Source organism: Amblyomma maculatum, chromosome 8 (genome assembly GCF_055883805.1).
Source record: "Amblyomma maculatum isolate TAMU_Amacu chromosome 8, ASM5588380v1, whole genome shotgun sequence".
NCBI lineage: Eukaryota > Metazoa > Arthropoda > Arachnida > Ixodida > Ixodidae > Amblyomma > Amblyomma maculatum.
Window position 1 is genome coordinate 40,685,058 of NC_139351.1, and position 17,441 is coordinate 40,702,498.

The 17,441-nt window shown below is 46.5% G+C and overlaps 1 pseudogene; it reads left to right on the forward strand.

Moving 5' to 3' along the window:
• The first annotated feature begins 1,185 nt into the window (after positions 1-1,185).
• On the forward strand, positions 1,186-2,880 carry LOC146181035 (uncharacterized; annotated as a pseudogene).
• The last annotated feature ends 14,561 nt before the right edge of the window (positions 2,881-17,441 follow it).

The window sequence follows — 17,441 nt, forward strand, 5'->3', positions numbered from 1 at the left end:
GTGGTGGTAACAACACTGCCTCTTTTGTGTGAAACGTATTTTACAAATTATATAAACTTTTATTGAAAGCTTGCAAGACCGGAATTCCTCACATCTGTCATACATTATGACGTCTATCTGAGCAGAAACTTTAGTATGGTACGTTCGCGAAAAAATATACCGCTCACGATTTAGCCTACTGCTTTAGCAGGATAGAGACTATCACATGTAAGAGGCCAAATACAGAGGCGTTTTGCGAAAGCAGACGACGACGGCGAAATGGATTACGTGGACCAACGATGGATCAAGAAGATGAAGAAGACGTAGTCGGTGACAGTGATTGATTTATTTATAGGAAGGGAAAGGCGCGGTAAGGGTCTCACTTGTATTCTGTGGACACCTCAACCGCGCCGTAAGGGAAGGGAGGAAGGTGGGAGTGAAGGTGGAAAGAGAGAAAGAGGAGCCGTAGTGGAGGGCTTCGGAGTAATTTCGACCACCTGAGGATCTTTAACGTGCGCTGACATCGCACAGCACACGGATGCCTCTTCATTTCGCCTCCATCGAAATGCAGACGCTGAGGTCGGGTTCGAACCCGGGTACTCCGGCACAGTTGTCAGGCGTCTTACCAACCACTGCACCACCCCGGCGGCGTGGCAAGCGCTGATGGTGAACAGAAGACGATGAAGACGACGATAAGGCTGACGTGTATGAACGCGGAGGTTATATAAAGGTGCGATATGGAGAGGCAAACGAGTGGAAGCCAGAGAAGCGGAGGCTCCGGGAGGGGAGGGACGCCTCGGCTGGGAGCGAACAACGCCAGCTGCTGTACCGGTGTCCTCATGTTCTACGGCACTGCACCGTAGACTCACTGCTGCTCTCGAGCCGTTTGCGGTAGAAACGCGTCGGCCGCTTGGAAGTATAAGCAAGGTATAAGCTCGAACGCTGTCTCTTTGTGAAGCATCGTATCTGTCATTAGTCTTTGTAGTTTGTTAGTTTTTTGTTATTTTTGTTTGCGTGTTAGCGTCTGTGCATGTGTGCATCAAATGTATGTCCATGTGGGTACGCCTGGCGTCTAGTTCATGCTTTCGGCCTGAGCGTTCTCCGGAGATTCGTGAAAAAGAAGCAAGTGGCGAGCCTGCCAGGATTCTTTTTCTTGTTTATTTTCTATTTGTCTCGGATCCTTCGGATTTCTCGACGGCAGACACTATGGACTTGGCGGAGAGATTAGAGACATTAAAGCTAGAGCTAAGAAAAGAGGAGGCGATGAAAAGGCTCAGAGATGATTAGAGCACACGCACGTGAAGATGCGCATGAACTCGCGGAGCGAAAGCAGGAAGCAGCGCGTGAAGCCGCGGAACGAGAAGCAGAAATCAGAGCGAAGGAAGCGAAGGAATCAGATGAACGTGAAATAAGAACTGAACAAGAGACGAAATTGTCGCTGTGGAAACAGCAGCAGTTGATCGGGGAACGCGAGGGGAGCACGGATTACGATCGGGGCTCCGAGGTAGGGAAAGGAGCGCCTAGATCGACGAGAGTTTGTCCGAGGAAGCTGATGACTCCTTTTGATGACAAAAGAGATGCCTAGGACGCATATCTGCAACGATTTGAGCGGATAGCTCTAGGACAAGGTTGGGAGCCCTGCGAATGGGCAACAGCGTTGAGTATGTGTTTAGTCGGGAAAGCGCTGAATGTGTTTGGTAGGATGCCTGCGTCTGATTCCATGGATTACGATAAAGTCAAGAAGGCAGTTCTCCAAAGGTTCAGGCTAACAGCGGAGGGTTTTCGCGAGAGATTCTGCACCGCGAAACCTGAGGATTCTGAAACCGCTAAGCAGTTTCCTTGTCAGCTAGCCAACTATTTCGACAGAAGGCTTGAGATGTCGAACACAGAAAATAGTTTTGAAGGCGTGCATGACAAACTGTGACAGAGCAGTTCTTAGTATGCTGCAGTTCAAACCTAGCGGTATTCCTGAAAAAAAAATTGTGTTCATTAGACGATATTGCCGAGAATGCAGACCAATTTCTTGAAGCTCAAGGTCTCATGAGTATGAGTAAGGGGAAGATAGAAAATCAGGTTTCAGAATTAAATTCAGCAAAACCAAGACCCACTGGCGGGGTGTTTAAGGCGCCAATCAGATGTTTCCTCTGTAACAGGGTGGGACACCGTGCCGCTGACTGTAGATCTAGTAGCGTGGCCTGGAGGACGCAGGTCGTGTGTCGAGGTTGCAACAGGAGAGGGCATACAGTAAAAGAAAGCCAATATAGAACGCAGGACCGAGCTGCATGTGTGGTTGATTTAAAGAAAGAACTTATCACACCAGCCAAAGTTCCACAGCTGAAAGAGAAGCAAGCGCCACTGGACCATGAAGGGGACAGTGGAACGCCCAAGTCGAAAACAGCAATGCCAGTGGTGGTTCGATAAATAGGGGACCATCATATATTGGCTATTAGAGACGGTGGATCCAATACAGTTTTGGTTCAGAGAAGCCTAGTGAGGGATGAAGACCTAAGAGGGGAAGCGTTCGCTGTCACCCTGGTTGACAGCACGGTTAGGCACCTGCCGATAGCCAGGATTCTAGTGTCAACCCCTTATTAAACCGGAGAGCTATTCGCAAAATGCGTATAGCAACCAATCTACCATCTCATCTTAAGAAACATTCCGGGTGCAAGAAGCGTCAATGACCCTGATCCTGAGTAGAAAACGATTGATGTTGGGAAGCACCAAAGTGAGGAAAGATGCACTACTGGCCGGCAAGGGGATGGTACAGTCAGTTTCTCGTCGGCATCAGAGACACGAGCGCAAGAGACAGCCAGAGCGACGCAGCGGCCGCTTTCTACTCCCGTTGCAAGTTGTCTGAAAGTAACACCGGGTGAAATGGCAATTAAGCAAAGAGAAGACTAGAGCTCAAGCCTGTTTCGAGAAAATAGGGGAAAAGCAGAAAAGGAGACGGAGTCGTACCTCGTTTCAGTTTCAATTTGTAGACGGCCTCCTTCACAGGAAATGTATATTTAGCTAAGGAAGGCAGGTTCATTACCGAAAGGTCTGCAAGAGACGGTTTTACGCTTATGAGACGACACCATCATGGCCGGGCACCAGGGGGTTCAGAAGACGGTGTCCATAGTCACCGAGGAGTTCTTTTGGCCAGGCATCCAAAGCGACGTTAAACGCTTTGTTAGATGGTGCGACGTTTGCCAACGCACAATCCCAAAGGGCAGAGTTAGTCCCCTACCACAGGGCAAGATGCCAACTATCGGCCTACCGTTTCAAAGAGCGGCTATTGACATTGTGGGACCAATCTCAACGATCTACTAAAGGCATTAAATATGTGCTTACCTTGGTCGACATGGCTACTCGTTATCCTGACGCCGTTCCATTGAAAACCAACCACAGTGTCCAAGTCGCTGAATGTCTTTTGGATATTTTCGCTCGCTATGGGATTCCCAAAGAGATTTTAAGCGATCGTGGATCAACCTTAATGTCAGACCTGATGAAAGAGCTTAACCGCTTACTGTCCATAAGGCATTTACTAACAACGCCATACCATCCCATATGTAAGGGTTTAGTAGAGCGTTTCAATGGGACGTTCAAAAATATGATTAAGAAAATGTGCCAGGAGAGACCAACAGATTGGGATAGATACCTTCCAGCTCTTTTATTTGCTTACCACGAAGTACCGCAAGCAAGTCTTGGCTTCTCTCCCTTCGAGATGTTGTATGGGAGAACCATTAGAGGTCCCTTGACAATACTCAAGGAGCTGTGGGCAAATAAAGATATTGCAGTGGAGCTCAAGACGACATACACATATGTGCTTGAGTTTCGAGACAAGCTGGAGGAAACATGTAGAATGGCACATCAAGGCCTCGACAGGGCGCGAGAACGCCAAGAAAGCCACCAAAAGGAATCTCAATCCAGGCGACAGGGTTCTGATCCTACTGCCCACGGACAAGTTTTTGATGCAATGGAAAGGACCCTACCCTAGTGACACAGAAGAAAAACGATATGGATAATGAATTATTCATAAATAACACCAAGAAGGTATTTCATGCAAACATGTTGAAGGAAGAGTTCCGGCCCAGGAAGAGTTAGGAGACAAGGTCGCTTGCTCTTTAATGGTAGAAGAACGAGATGATGTTGCCGAGATGCCCTCTTACAATTAGTTGCGCCGATGTGGCAGTGATCCGTTCCGCCATCGGACAACAATAAGTCCGCCTCGCGCGGCAAAAGCCCATAATGTGGCCCTTTTTCTTCTTCTTGAACCAACATTTTGGTTCATGACCCCTTTCTAGCATTTCACCCCAGAAGAGTCGAGCACCAGGCCGGGGGAAATCTTGTACCCATTGGAAACCGGTGGGTACCCGGCGTGTACCCGGCGGCACTGGGGATCGAACCCCGTACCTCCCGAATTCGAGGCGGATGCTCTACCACAAGGCCACCTCTTACTTTTTTTTATTGCCTGACTTCAGCACAATACACAAAATCACTTACAGGGCACAATGAGCCACCGCTTACAAATTGAAGAAAAGTGTAGGATGGGAAAAGGTATTAATAAACCTCAATTTGACTGAAGACAAAAGACCACAGATCAGGGCTCTACCACAAAGTAAGGGAGATATTTTTTCGGATGTACCGGGCAAGACTGACGTCATATGCTGCAAATTAGATCTCTCTACAGACCGACCAATCAATGTGAAGCAATACCCACTACCGTTAGTGGTACAGGAATCAATTTGAAAGGATGTGTGGGAAATGTTGGAGTTCGGTATAATCAAGAGGTCATGGTCTGCATACAATGCCCCTCTCGTGGTCGTCAAAATACCTGATGACACCTGCAGTTGCTGCGTAGACTTTCGTCGGCTTAACATCTTGGTACCCGATGCTGAACCTATTTCAACAGCGGGCGTGGTGTTCGCTAAGGTAGCCAACAAAAAGTGTTTTTCTAAACTGAATTTAGCAAATACCGATGGAGGAATCATCGAAGGAGAAAACAGCCTTTTCCTGTGCAGCTGGATTATTTCACTTTAAGTCCATGCCCTCTGGATTGAAGACTGCATTGGCTATTTTCACGAAATTGATGAGGAAAGTTTTGGATGGGCTCGAAAATGTGGAGCATTATTATATAGATATCCTGATAGCCACCAATACATGGGAAGAACGCGTAGTTACGCTAGAGGGGCTCTTTCACAAAATTCAGCAAGCCGGGCTGACGGTAAAACATACAAAATGTGAGATAGGCTTTGAGGCTACCTCGTTTCTTGGGTACAAGCTAGGGATGAGCCGTATCACGACGAAAGACGATATATTGGGGAAAATACAGGCATCCCAGACACCCAGTACTAGGAAAGAATTACAGTCGTTTCTTGGTTTAACTGGGTACTACAAGGAGTTTATTGCCGGTTATGCTCGCATAGCCTATCCACTTGTAGAGCTCACTAGGAAAGGTGTCAGTAATACGCTGAATTGGACAGTTGAGCATGAAAACGCCTTCGCGACTTTAAAACACCATATGGCAAAGCCGCCTGTTCTGCTTGCTTCGAACTTAGACAAAGAGTTTGTTCTTCCCACTGACGCGTCCGACAGAGCATTGGGAGCAGTACTCTTGCAAGACGTGAATAACAAAATACATCCGGTATTCTTTGCTAGTAAAAGATTCACTGCTTGTGAACGCAACTACTCCACCATTGAAAAGGAATGTTTGGCTGTGGTATGGGGCAGTGAAGAAATTTCATATTTATCTTTACGGGAGACACTTTCGAATTCAAACTCATCATCAGCTGCTCGAATTGCTCGAATATCTAACCAAAGCCAAAATGAACAATAGCAAAATCATGAGGCGGAGCCTAGCCTCGCAAGAGTACGAATTTCATGTGGAGTATATTAAAGGCAGAGACAACATTGGCGCAGCTTTCATGAGTAGAGCCGAACAGGCTTAGTTAGATTTAAGTTATTGTGTTTGTGAGCTCGGTTCTCGGTCTGTTGATATGTGTTCATACAATGAAATTTGTTGTGCGCATCAGTATGTTTATTATGGACACTGTACGGACAACCACAGTGTTGTGATAGTGTTCTATGAAGACAATTTTGGTGTGTTGTGTCAGTGGTGTGCTTCTGGCCCATTCAAGACGACTGAGGTGTTCTACGTGCGGTGTCCAGACTGACCGGAGAAGATATTCGGTTTGCTGGAAGTTGTAATGGCAGCAAAACTGTAGGCATTTTTCAAGGGAAAACTCTTGAGACAGGGGAGCCCTTGTCATATGTAAGAGGCCAAATAAAGAGGCCTTTTGCGAAAGCAGAGAAGACGACGACGGCGAAAAGGATTACGTGGACCAACGAAGGATTCAGAACATGAAGACATAGTAGTCGGTGACATGGCAAGCGCTGATTGGTGAACAGACGACGATGAAGATGACGACAAGGCTGACGTGTATCAACGCGGAGGTTATAAATAGGAGCGATATGGGGAGGCAAGGGGGTAGAATCCAGAGAAGCGAAGGCTCCGGGAGGGGAGGGATACCTTGGCTGGGAGTGAGCAACGCCGGCTGCTGTACCGGCGTCCTCATGATCTACGGCACTGCACCGTAGACTCCCTGCCGTTCTCGAGCCGATTCTGGGGATTGAGCGACTACTCAGCCACATACTACGTCCAGGGGGCACCTCCAAAGCTCGTACCACCATCCACCTGCATCGCCCAAGAGGTTCACCTCAAAGCCAACACGAACGCCAACGTTGCTTCAGCCCCCGCTTCAACGGAAGGTCGTCCGTTTCGGCCACCAAGACCAGCTAATTGCAGGCCGAACGCCACCTCGGCGCCGGCGCCATTTCCTGGACCTGGGAAACGCGTCGCCCGCTTCGAACTGTAAGCTCGAACGCGGTCACTTTGTGTGAAAGTGGAACGCTGTCTCTTAGTGTGAAGCATCATGTCTGCCATTAGTCTTTGTAGGTTGTGTTAGTTGTTAGAGCGCAGCTCTTTGGCGCCCGTTCCTGCGTTTCGCGTCGTCATCGGCGTCGGCGTCGCAGGCGTTGTCCCTTGTAACCAGCTCCGTCGCCGGAGCCGCGCGCTACCGCCACCGCTCGCCGCCACGTGTAACCCCCCCTCCTCCCCCTCCCTTATGTTCTCCGGTTGCTGCGCGTTGTTGTTGTGGCTGTAGGAAGGAGGAAAAGAACATGCACAGGCCTGCTACTGGCTCTGTAGCTGAGCCACCTCCGCTGCCTCGTGCAGATAGAAGCGAATATAGAGAAGAAAGAAAAGTAAGAGGGAAAGAAAGACGCGCGCCGCAACAACAGCCGTCGTCCACCACCAGCGGTGGCGTGTGCAATGACGCTCCTCTCGCCATGGGTCGTCGCTGCGTGAACCCCTCCCCCCTTCCCCCTTCTTCCTGCGTGGCGGCGACGCTGCTCTCCGGTTGCCGGAGCGCCGGCTCGGCGTCAGCGGATCACGGTGCATACCTCCCAAGCCGAAATGCAGTGCCACATTGACTAGACTCGCTAGCGGCACTTCCCTTCGCTTGACCCCTGTCTCCCCTATCTCTGTCACCCATCCCTTGCCCAGCTCCCTCTTCTCCATGCTCACTGTCAAGCCCCTTCCCAAGAACATGCACCCTGAGCATCATGCCGCTCGCCGATCTGCCCGCGCCTCCACCCTCTGGTGCCAGTACGGTACACGGTCTGACGCCGTGTATGTTGATGCGGCACCCTACCTCTCGCATCCCGCCTATGCCCTGGCCACTGTCTCTAATACACGAGCCCCCCTCTCCGTCGCCACTATCCATGCTCTCACTTCCACTGCCGCAGAGGAAGCAGCCATCGCCCTCGCCATTGCCAGCACACCAGCCCTTTTCATATTTAGCGACTCTAAGACCGCAGTCCGCAACTTTGCAAAGGGTAGAATCTCTTCCTCTGCGCTCAATATCCTTAAGCACTCCTCCCCCCCTTCCCGATCTATCCAACTAATTTGGGTTCCGGCTCACGCGGGGCACCCTGGAAATGAGGCGGCAAATTCTATCGCTCGCGAAATGACCGACCGAGCTGGCCCCCTCCACCCCGGGATGGACACGCGTGACTCCCTCCTCACCTTCCATGACATCACCCTCCACTACCGCAACTCCCGATTATCCCTCCCTCCCCCTCACAAGTCCCTATCTAAAATCGAACAGAATACGTGGCGCCATTTACAGGCCCACACTTTCCTCTCCCCTGCACGCCTTGCCCTTATTCACCCCGGTGCCTTCTCGCCCCAATGCACGCTTTGCAGCTCTCCCCGAGCAGACTATGCTCACATTCTTTACTCTTGTCCGGCGCACTTTCCCCCCGTCTCCTGGCAAATAAACAGCCCGCAGCTGTGGGAGGCTGCTTTGGCCAGCTCGGAGCCGCATATTCAACAGCGGCTTACGACCTGGGCAGCGGAAGTCGCCGCCAGGCGTGACCTGGAGGCCACGACCAGCAGCCGGAAGGCCACCCACGGAACGGCGGCAACATAATTTTACTTTTTTAATTTTTTGGCCTTCAATGAATAAAGTTTGTACCACCACCACCATCCCGATCCACAAAGCTTCCTTCATGACAGTCAACAACTGTTAGTGGAGTGTTTCTTGAAGGAATACGTGTGAAAAATAAAAAGTTGTCTGTGATTGGGCACACATGTCTTGTTCGAATTCTTTGCCTCAATGTATCGAAAAGCTGGAACACCTAATGTGCTGCGCTCAAATTTCCCATTAGAAAGTAACGTAATCGTCGGCAATTTTTTAGTTAACTTTGTTTGCGTGTTAGCGTCTGCGCATGTGTGTATTAAATGTACGCCTGTGTGGGTACGGCTGGCGTCTATAGTTCATGCTTTCGGCCTGAGCGTTCTCCGGATATCCATGGCAGAGAGGTCATTTTTGCGTTCTAAATGTTTCTTTATCTTTTTCTTTCTGACAGTTACTTGCTATTGGAGCCACAGGTTTAGCAATGAGGCCTAAATCAAGCTCCCTCAATTGTCCCTATCAAATTTCTGCACTTTCCTTTCTTTTTGGCTATGTGCGCTCGCTCCCGGAAAAACTGTTTCTGCGAATAACACCGGTTTGTCACAAAACATATCTTGTAAAGCCCGAAACCTTTTGATGCGAAACCTTCACCACGCTAGGTAGATCCGGCCTTCGCGTGTGCTTAAACATGACCTTCGTTTGACCCTCAAGGAGCAGGGGAACAAACTGTTGTTATGAGGTCCAAGTTTCGACAAAAAAATGACACATGCTGTGTCTTTCTTTTCCTGTTAAACGACACACAATTTCAGCACGGGCTAGCCATTGACCTTCAAGGAGCCACCGGACAGATTGCGGCTGTAAATATGCTGTGTCTTCCTTTCCCGAAAATATTCGACCGCTTGATGTGTAGTATTGAGGACCACCTTGGTGTCGCACTACAGGTAATGACCTTACCCCATTAACGTTGGGGTAATCTTTCACTCTTCAGACTTGGAGCCAAGAAGAGAGTAGGAGGGGTTGAATATATTATTTAGAACAAAACGACAGGACGAACACGGGCGTCCGTATTCGTACTGACTTTGTCATCCTGTCATTTAGCGCTAAATAATATACTCGTGATGTCGGAACACTAACTAGCCCCGCAATTAACTGTCCGAAGGGGGTGAAGCAAGTGATTAAACATATGGTTGACATTACGCGTTACGGGTGACGTTACGAGGACGGTGGCCACTCCGGCAGGTATGATGACGACTCATAACAATTAAAAACTGGGAAAACACTGATTAGGCTCTAGCTGCATATATATGTTAATACGAACTAGCGATGGGTAAAGCAATTTTATTCACAGGGATTGGGGACGACACGAAGCGGTCAGCGTACATTCAGCTGCACCGTCCCCGTGCATCCGCTCTTCCGCTTCTTCATCCTCGTGCCACTGCTCCATAGCTCAGCGTGTCAATATATATATATGCATGAACATCTCAAACTATTCACTTTAGCCTATCGAAAGACGAAAAATAAAAGAATTAAATGCCTGACAAGATGCAATCGCATTTCGCATTCCCGAATATCCCATTCGCCGACCAAGCTTCTGCCTACGAGTATACGTATTCGTTTAATTTAACACTATTCGTACTTTCCAACAACACCAAAATTCCTTATTAAACAATGCTGTACTGTCATGGGGAGAGTATTTGGAACACCCTTCAGTCAACTAACTATTCCCAAATATTGTATGTAGGAAGTAGGGAGGTCTGCCGAGTTTACGCGCAAGTGAGGAAGAGCACGCTTTACCTGAGTAACTAGCCTAAGCCCTGCTGAGTCCCAACATGGTTTTCACTGGGTAACGAATGAGGTGTTGGTTATCGCTGAGGCAAGCTAAGCATTAATCTGACCGTGTCTGTACATGCCACAGTGCAACCATACTGTGACACTCGTCCTTGCGTGCGGCAGCCAATTATCGGGCTTTGAAGAGGAGCTGAAACGTGTCATCGTTTTATGAAGCTCCGTACCAGCACCGGGATTAGGCCAGTGCAAGTTGAAACAACGAATATATACAGATGAATGCGAATTAATGATGGAGTGCTGGACTTTCCTAAACAAGAAAAAATAATAATGGCAAAGAAATGGCAAACAAATAATAAAGAAAATAGCATTGCAGCACACTAATCACTCTAAATGCATCTTTATGCTTCCGAAAATGTATTAATAAAACCAGAGGCACATTTCGCTGACACAAAGTAGATGATGCTGGATGTCTGCTGCCGATCTACAGCAGCATAGAAAAGTAGAAGGAGCACAATATAACCTTGAAACCTTTTTTCACGCGTTGCCTAACGGAAACTGGTATCTGTAGGCTGGCAGCGACTCTATCGCGCTTTCACAAGGACACAATGTTTAATTTCCGATAAGAAAAGCATGAATGCTGTTAGAATACATCTTAATCCGTTTACTGTTTCTACACCTGTACTTTTGCCCCTGGTGAAGTGTTTTTTGTCCCGTGCTTTATTTCAATCACTATTTATACCACATTAGTTGCCTTCCTGCCCAGAAAACCTAAGCCCGTCAAGCAGTCATTGCGAACTACTTTCTTTTCATCGCCCACGTTCTTTGTACGACAAAAGCGGAATGAACAGTCATTCATTCATTCATTCATTCATTCATTCATTCATTCATTCATTCATTCATTCATTCATTCATTCATCACTAAACGGCATCCCCGTTAACTCGCATTGGTAAACCATTCGGTAAGAAAATTTAACTTTACACAGGGGTAAAAACAAAAGCAATTGCATACCTACCTTGGCTGTCAATTTCTTTGTTGCGTTCGTGCTTCTGGAATTATACGTTTAGAGTGAAATGCCAGAATGATCTAGGCTAAACCGAAGGGTAATTTGCAGGTAGCGTTACGAGGCATTATTGCAGGACACCCTTGTGGCGTCTATTTCGAAGCGTTGATGTGGTGTCGGCTAAAAGTGGGTTTGGCTTTGTTCATCTTCCCTTGTTATAGACGCGCTTGGATGCAAAGCAAGGCTAAATTATTTTAACCACACAATCGTGGTTAAACGCAACACTTAAAATAGCGCAGGAACATTAAGAGTCATGCTACAGGAGATCAGTCTCGGCTTCGGTCAGCCTTGCAAATCCCTAATGCAACTTTTCCTAAGGAACACCCGTTACGTTCCTCCAGGAACGTGGATAACCTACGAAATAGAAAACATGCATGCATGCGCAGGCTAAAATATCTTTTATCGTTTTCAAAATATTCTTGTGTGAACCACATATCCTGTTTACTACGTCATACAGAGTTTGAATGCGTTCCGACTGTTCTGAATCCTTTAGAAGATTACGCCAAAGAAATTCTACATTTTTTATTTTTATTTTGTACGAGATATCCTTAAAGGTCGAGTGAAATACAGGAATCCTGAAAAGAAACGCTTCAAGACAAATCTTATATTCCTGTCGCTATTTAAAAAAAGTCTAGCATCTTATTTATTAAACTTAACGTTCTCAGAGTGCAAGGACCTGTGACACTTCCTTATGCATATAGCATGAACCGCGAAGCTCTATTTGCGCAGCCGGATACACAGAGACGACTCTTCTTGCTGATTAGAAGTAAAGCCTTCTCCCTCTAACAACTACCGGCGCATCTCTGCGGATCGCAGAGACAGCGCACGAAGAAGCGGAAAGAATAAGACCACCAAGCGGGACTGATGAGCACTCATTTTCCAAGAGATTGGAAATTTATTAACATGGAAAAGTACAAATATTGCAGTACAGTCAGAACTATATGCCGGGAATAACATTTTTTTTTTCGTTATGTAGATCTCTGTTTACAGCTCTTGTCTGAGTTTAGTAGGATAGTTTAAAATCTTTTGACTAAATTTTTTTGCACTTGATTTCTAGGACGGCAACGCGGTGGGCTGACGCGAAGCCTTTGTATGAAATTTGATCATCGGTTAAAAAAATTACCTTTGGAATGGCGGAGAGTATTTTCGTTTTTATATATATATATGTCTCTGCGACGCTGATCATGGGCGCGTGATGGGAACGTTTGTCTTCAAGAGCTTCACCTTAACTTCACCACAATGGCCACGTACCAATAAACTAGGAAGCTTCCAGCTTGGGTGCTATATCTTTGAATGTCATATGAATTACTTTTAGTATTTTGTTCGCACCTCCACTACTTAAATATAATTTTCAGCTATGAGAAACAAAGCTTTTTGTCGAGCCAAGCCAAAACGCGTTCGCTTAGTAGCAGTACTGAAGAATGCTTATCCACGAGAACAGCCTCCATGGCTCATTTGTATCTGCCACGTCCAGGACAAACCAGCCATTCTAAAAGCACTTTTATCCTTTTGCTCCATTGGTTTGGTTTAGTAAAACTTTATTTCCCACAGTAGGGGTCCTGAAGGACACTCGGCTAGGCGCCAGGTGTAGAGGGCAGCTCCATGAACTCGCCCATTCTTTTTTTCCTTTTTACAAAAATGTGCAGCACCAAGCGACCAATTAGAGCTATCGATGACCACGTTCCCAGCACGTGCAGGAAAACGGTTGAAACATTGGACACGTCGCATAATTATTCCCTAATAGTTTGTTTTTTCCCATTTATTTTCCTATAAAAGCTGTTTACATCAGAGTTTTTATACACGAGTAATTGTTTTACTCGTATGCGTATCGGCACTTTTAATACACAACCAATGTTTCCAGTCATTGTGTAGTTGTGTTTCTCTTCTCCTCATAAAAGCGACATAAAAAGCGAATAAAAACTCCATTCCGACAAGACGACACCACTAAGTGAAAGAGTCAGAGACAGCAAACAACGAACACAGCGTTACGACTGCCAGAAATATATAGGTATACCACGAAATAAGAGACACCATAAAACCCAGTCGTACCACGTATGCTTTCTTTACCGGCGTCGTTTTTTTTTTCTTTTCTGACTCATCTGTTTTACACACAAATGGCAAAGACGACAAGAATGACAAGTTACTTCTGTTTTTCATCATCATTTCGCGTTTAGCGGTTGTGCTTTCTTTTACTCAAAGCAACGCCGGAGGTACTTTCACCTCAAACCGGTTTTCCGCGTTTTAACCTTAGTTGAGTGGGGTTTAGCTTTTTTATCTCTTCCCTAGTTGATTCAGAGCACCGCCACTGGCCGCCATTTTGGCTCCAGAGTGTTACCAACGCCTCACGCTGTTTGCCGTTTGTACTTGCCAGCCGCCAGGGTGCGCAAGAAATTTAAATTAGTAGACAAAACGCGCGCATATTTAAGGTCGCCGTCAAGGATCGTTGCAATCGTTCAAAAACACGAAGAAGCCGGCGACCTCCAACACCGAGTACGCCACTCTTCCGCCAGATTGGGTTAGGCGGATCGCAAGTTGAGTTGGGGAAACTCCGCTCTTAGAGCAATTTATGTTTGGTTTGAAATCCCCAGAGTGACGTCGGGAGCATGTATAAAGCAGTTGGAGCGCTGGCCTCTCACGGCGAACGATGCTGTCATCCAAGAGGTTACTGAGCGGACGTGAAAGGACTAGCGACACCCTGGCGGCCATGTGTGTTTGTGTCTCTTCACGTAAGCTGGTGTGGCTCCCTGCCGGGAGATCTAACGCACAAGTACGGGAAGGAAAGTGGCAAACGTCAAACCGCACGACGAATTGGTGACATCAACCGTGGTAACCGAAATCTGCTTAACCTGCCGTGCACCTGCGCATGTGCTAAAAGGCTTCCACAAGCCATTTAAATATGCACAACCTCAGCAACTGCAACAAATTGGCTCAAAACGAAGCGCATTGTTAGCGCACTGTTGGATTGTTTTATTATATATATATATATATATATATATATATATATATATATATATATATATATATATATATATATATATGCTAATTAGATTATCCCGTAGTTTAGCGAAACTTGCCTAGCCTTCGTGTCAAGCGTTTTAGTCGAATGTACTGAAATGACACTAGGCAAAGCTAAAATTCTCACAACGAAAAATGAAGCCTTGAGGTAAATGAAGACGAGGAAACACTTCTTGATTTTGACAATGATCTCTCACAGGAGTATAGTATGCACACTATACGGCCTGTCTTAATCCGACGCTTTTATGAATGAGCTTTTCAGGTCGACTCAGTTCTGAACTAGAAGCATGCATTCCGTACGGACAGCCATTCAGCGCACGCACAGGTCACGGCCGGCCTGCGCTCTGAGTAGCTGGAATAATCACGAAAGCACAAGGGATATTAGAACCGAGCTCAAAATGCAGCCAATCATATCTGGTTTTTTTTATTATTCTTTTCCGTTTTCTCTGTGGGTTCGATTAGAGCGCTCCGAGTTCCGGCTTCAGAGTTAGCATGTCTTCGCCTCTATCTAATCAAGTCAGAAAACGAGGCTTCAGAAAGCCGTTCTTCCGCCGGGAGCTTCGCTCGCCCAGAAGTAGTGACCCACGTCGGCAATGAAGAAATATCAAAACCCAGCAATCCAACTAACTACTACTAAACATTGAATAAACAGTGTTACAAGCAAAAAGTTCTCAGAGGCATCGATCGCGCCACTCAGGTTTCACACACTCAAAATAAAATCTGAACTTTCTTTTTTTCGAAAGCCTCAAAAAGAGCGAAAAAAAAAAAAAAATATGTTCAGCGTATCTGTAGCAGAGCATGTCACCAGCCCTAACTGATACATATAATAACGAAAGTATACTTTTCACTTCTTGAGTTCACGAATGCTTAAACGGGTCGTTCGTTTCTGAGGTCAGGCGAGATAAAAAATTAAAAACAAAAATAATGGCCTTAAGCTAGAACACAGGACACGGCAAGTGCGCGACATAATACAGGCATATGAGTGTACTCTTAGTTCTCTAAGGATAATTTGATAGGAAACAAAAGGTAAAAAAAAATCCTGCCGCGAGCGATCCAATGCCTCCAAGTGGTTAGCATAACTGCAACAAACACAGAGTCTTACGAGAGTATACCATTGTTTAAATAAGCATAGTTGACATCGAAAAGATAGTTAGTAGAGATTACTTTCGACACACGACTAAAAAGCATACATATAATTCTAGATGCGAAGTTTATAAGACGCTAGCGGCTTTGCACAAAGATTAAAACTTGTAGGAGGAAGGATGACAGAGGGCGAAGAGGAAGGGGAATGAATGGAGTGTCAGGGAGCTAGGACCGCCACAAAAATGGCAAAAAACGTGCTCGAAGAAATCTTAAAATAGCTTCAAAGAGGCCGTTTTTTTTTTTCTACGCATACAGATTTTTGCTCAAAATATATTAACATATCTCCTGTGTTTGTCTCTCGCGCTGAAAGCAGTTCTTTTGTTGAAGCTTAAGATTATTTAATGCGATGTTAATCTACAGGCTCCCCCCCCTAGTCTGCCTAAAGTTTCGGTTTCCCGGTCTGCCTTTAATCCCCCTCGCCTTGACGGGTGAGAAATTGCCGTCAGCGTTCGCGGCCTCGGCAAAGCTCGAGTGCCTGCAATCCCACACGCAGCAGATCGGATTGAGCGAGAAGGATTAGCCCAGCCTCTGCAATCCACCGTCGACCTTTTCGAAGTAGTGTCCAAGCTTCCAAGTCTACGCATCACCTAAATTCCAACTTTCCGGGGAGGTTTCGGAGATCGCCGTTCAAAGCACTGCAGAAATTTGAGCTGTGACGAGTCTATCCAAGCGCCTCAATGAATATGAAAATATAGAATAAATAAGGAACGTTGGCGTTTCATTCAATTTTTTTCGCTCTTTCCATTCCTGCACATACAAGAAGGTAGTCCACGACGGTTCAAGCAATCCGCGTTAGCAGGCAGGTAAGAAAACAATGTAGTTAATCGACAAATAGCTCTGCAAATGGCGGCAAAGAGAACAGGGCGAACTGTACTGGGCGCCTAATTTGCAAATCAACCTACTTTCTTCCCGTAACGGCTACACCTGACGGCCAGGCACCTAAATGTTTCCCTGAAAACAGACGGGATGCAGCGTACGGAATCAACGCCATAGAGCTTTCTTTAGCCGTCTCTGCCGTTCATTGTTCAGATCAGATCAAAAACTCATTCCCAGTAATGTGTTCACATCAGGGCTACATAGTTTTAAGAACGACCTACTCAATGCGCCAAATTCTCAATGAAAGAGCAAAGAAAAACAATTAAGTGAAAAAAGAAAATTAAGGTGCACTGCACTACCGGTTAACCCGTCAAACGTTTTCACTGAACCACAATCAGCTGGCCAATTAATAACAGTGAATAGAGAGGGCGAGAGACAAGTGGCGGGGACTAAGTAGAAACGAACTACAGAAGCGTATGTCAGAAAAAGACAAGACGAACAGGCAACCTGGATCGTCCAGTGAGCAGAAGTAACTATATATGAGGGGACCTTAACGATCTGTAAAGTCGCATCGGCGCGAAAAGAACCGAGCGGCGAACTCGACGCGACACGCACCACACCAAGAAACGAGTCGGATCCGAGGAGCCGGAAATGACCTTTCGTCGAATCGAGGCGGCCTGCACGATTCGCCGACGGCGCGTTCACGACTTCACGTAGAAAAGACAAAGCTTCACTCAAAGACATATCGCACACGGCGGGGCACACGGGGTGTTTCGAGGGCGGGTAACTGCTTTTCCGAAAACGGATCAAGAGTGGGGTAAGGTCAGGCTTTTACGAGAGAGCTTTCAATACAAAAAGACATCTACGCTTAGTTAGAATAGTCGCTTTAGCGTACGCACTGACACAGAGGAAACGGGTGGAAAAAGGGCGGCTTCAGCAAAGTGGAGAGTGTCCTTTCCCTCTCTCTCTTGTGTGTATGTTTTGTAAATAGGCTTACCAGTCCACACAGTTTTACTCGTACTAAGCAATAAAAACCACCGGCCGAACCACTTCGCCTTTAATTCCCCCTTTGGTATATATATATATATTTATATATAAACTTCTTTGTACGCGCTTGTATATGTATGTGTGTTTGTGTCTGAGTGTCGCCACTAGTACTTGTCCATTTTTGCTACATGCT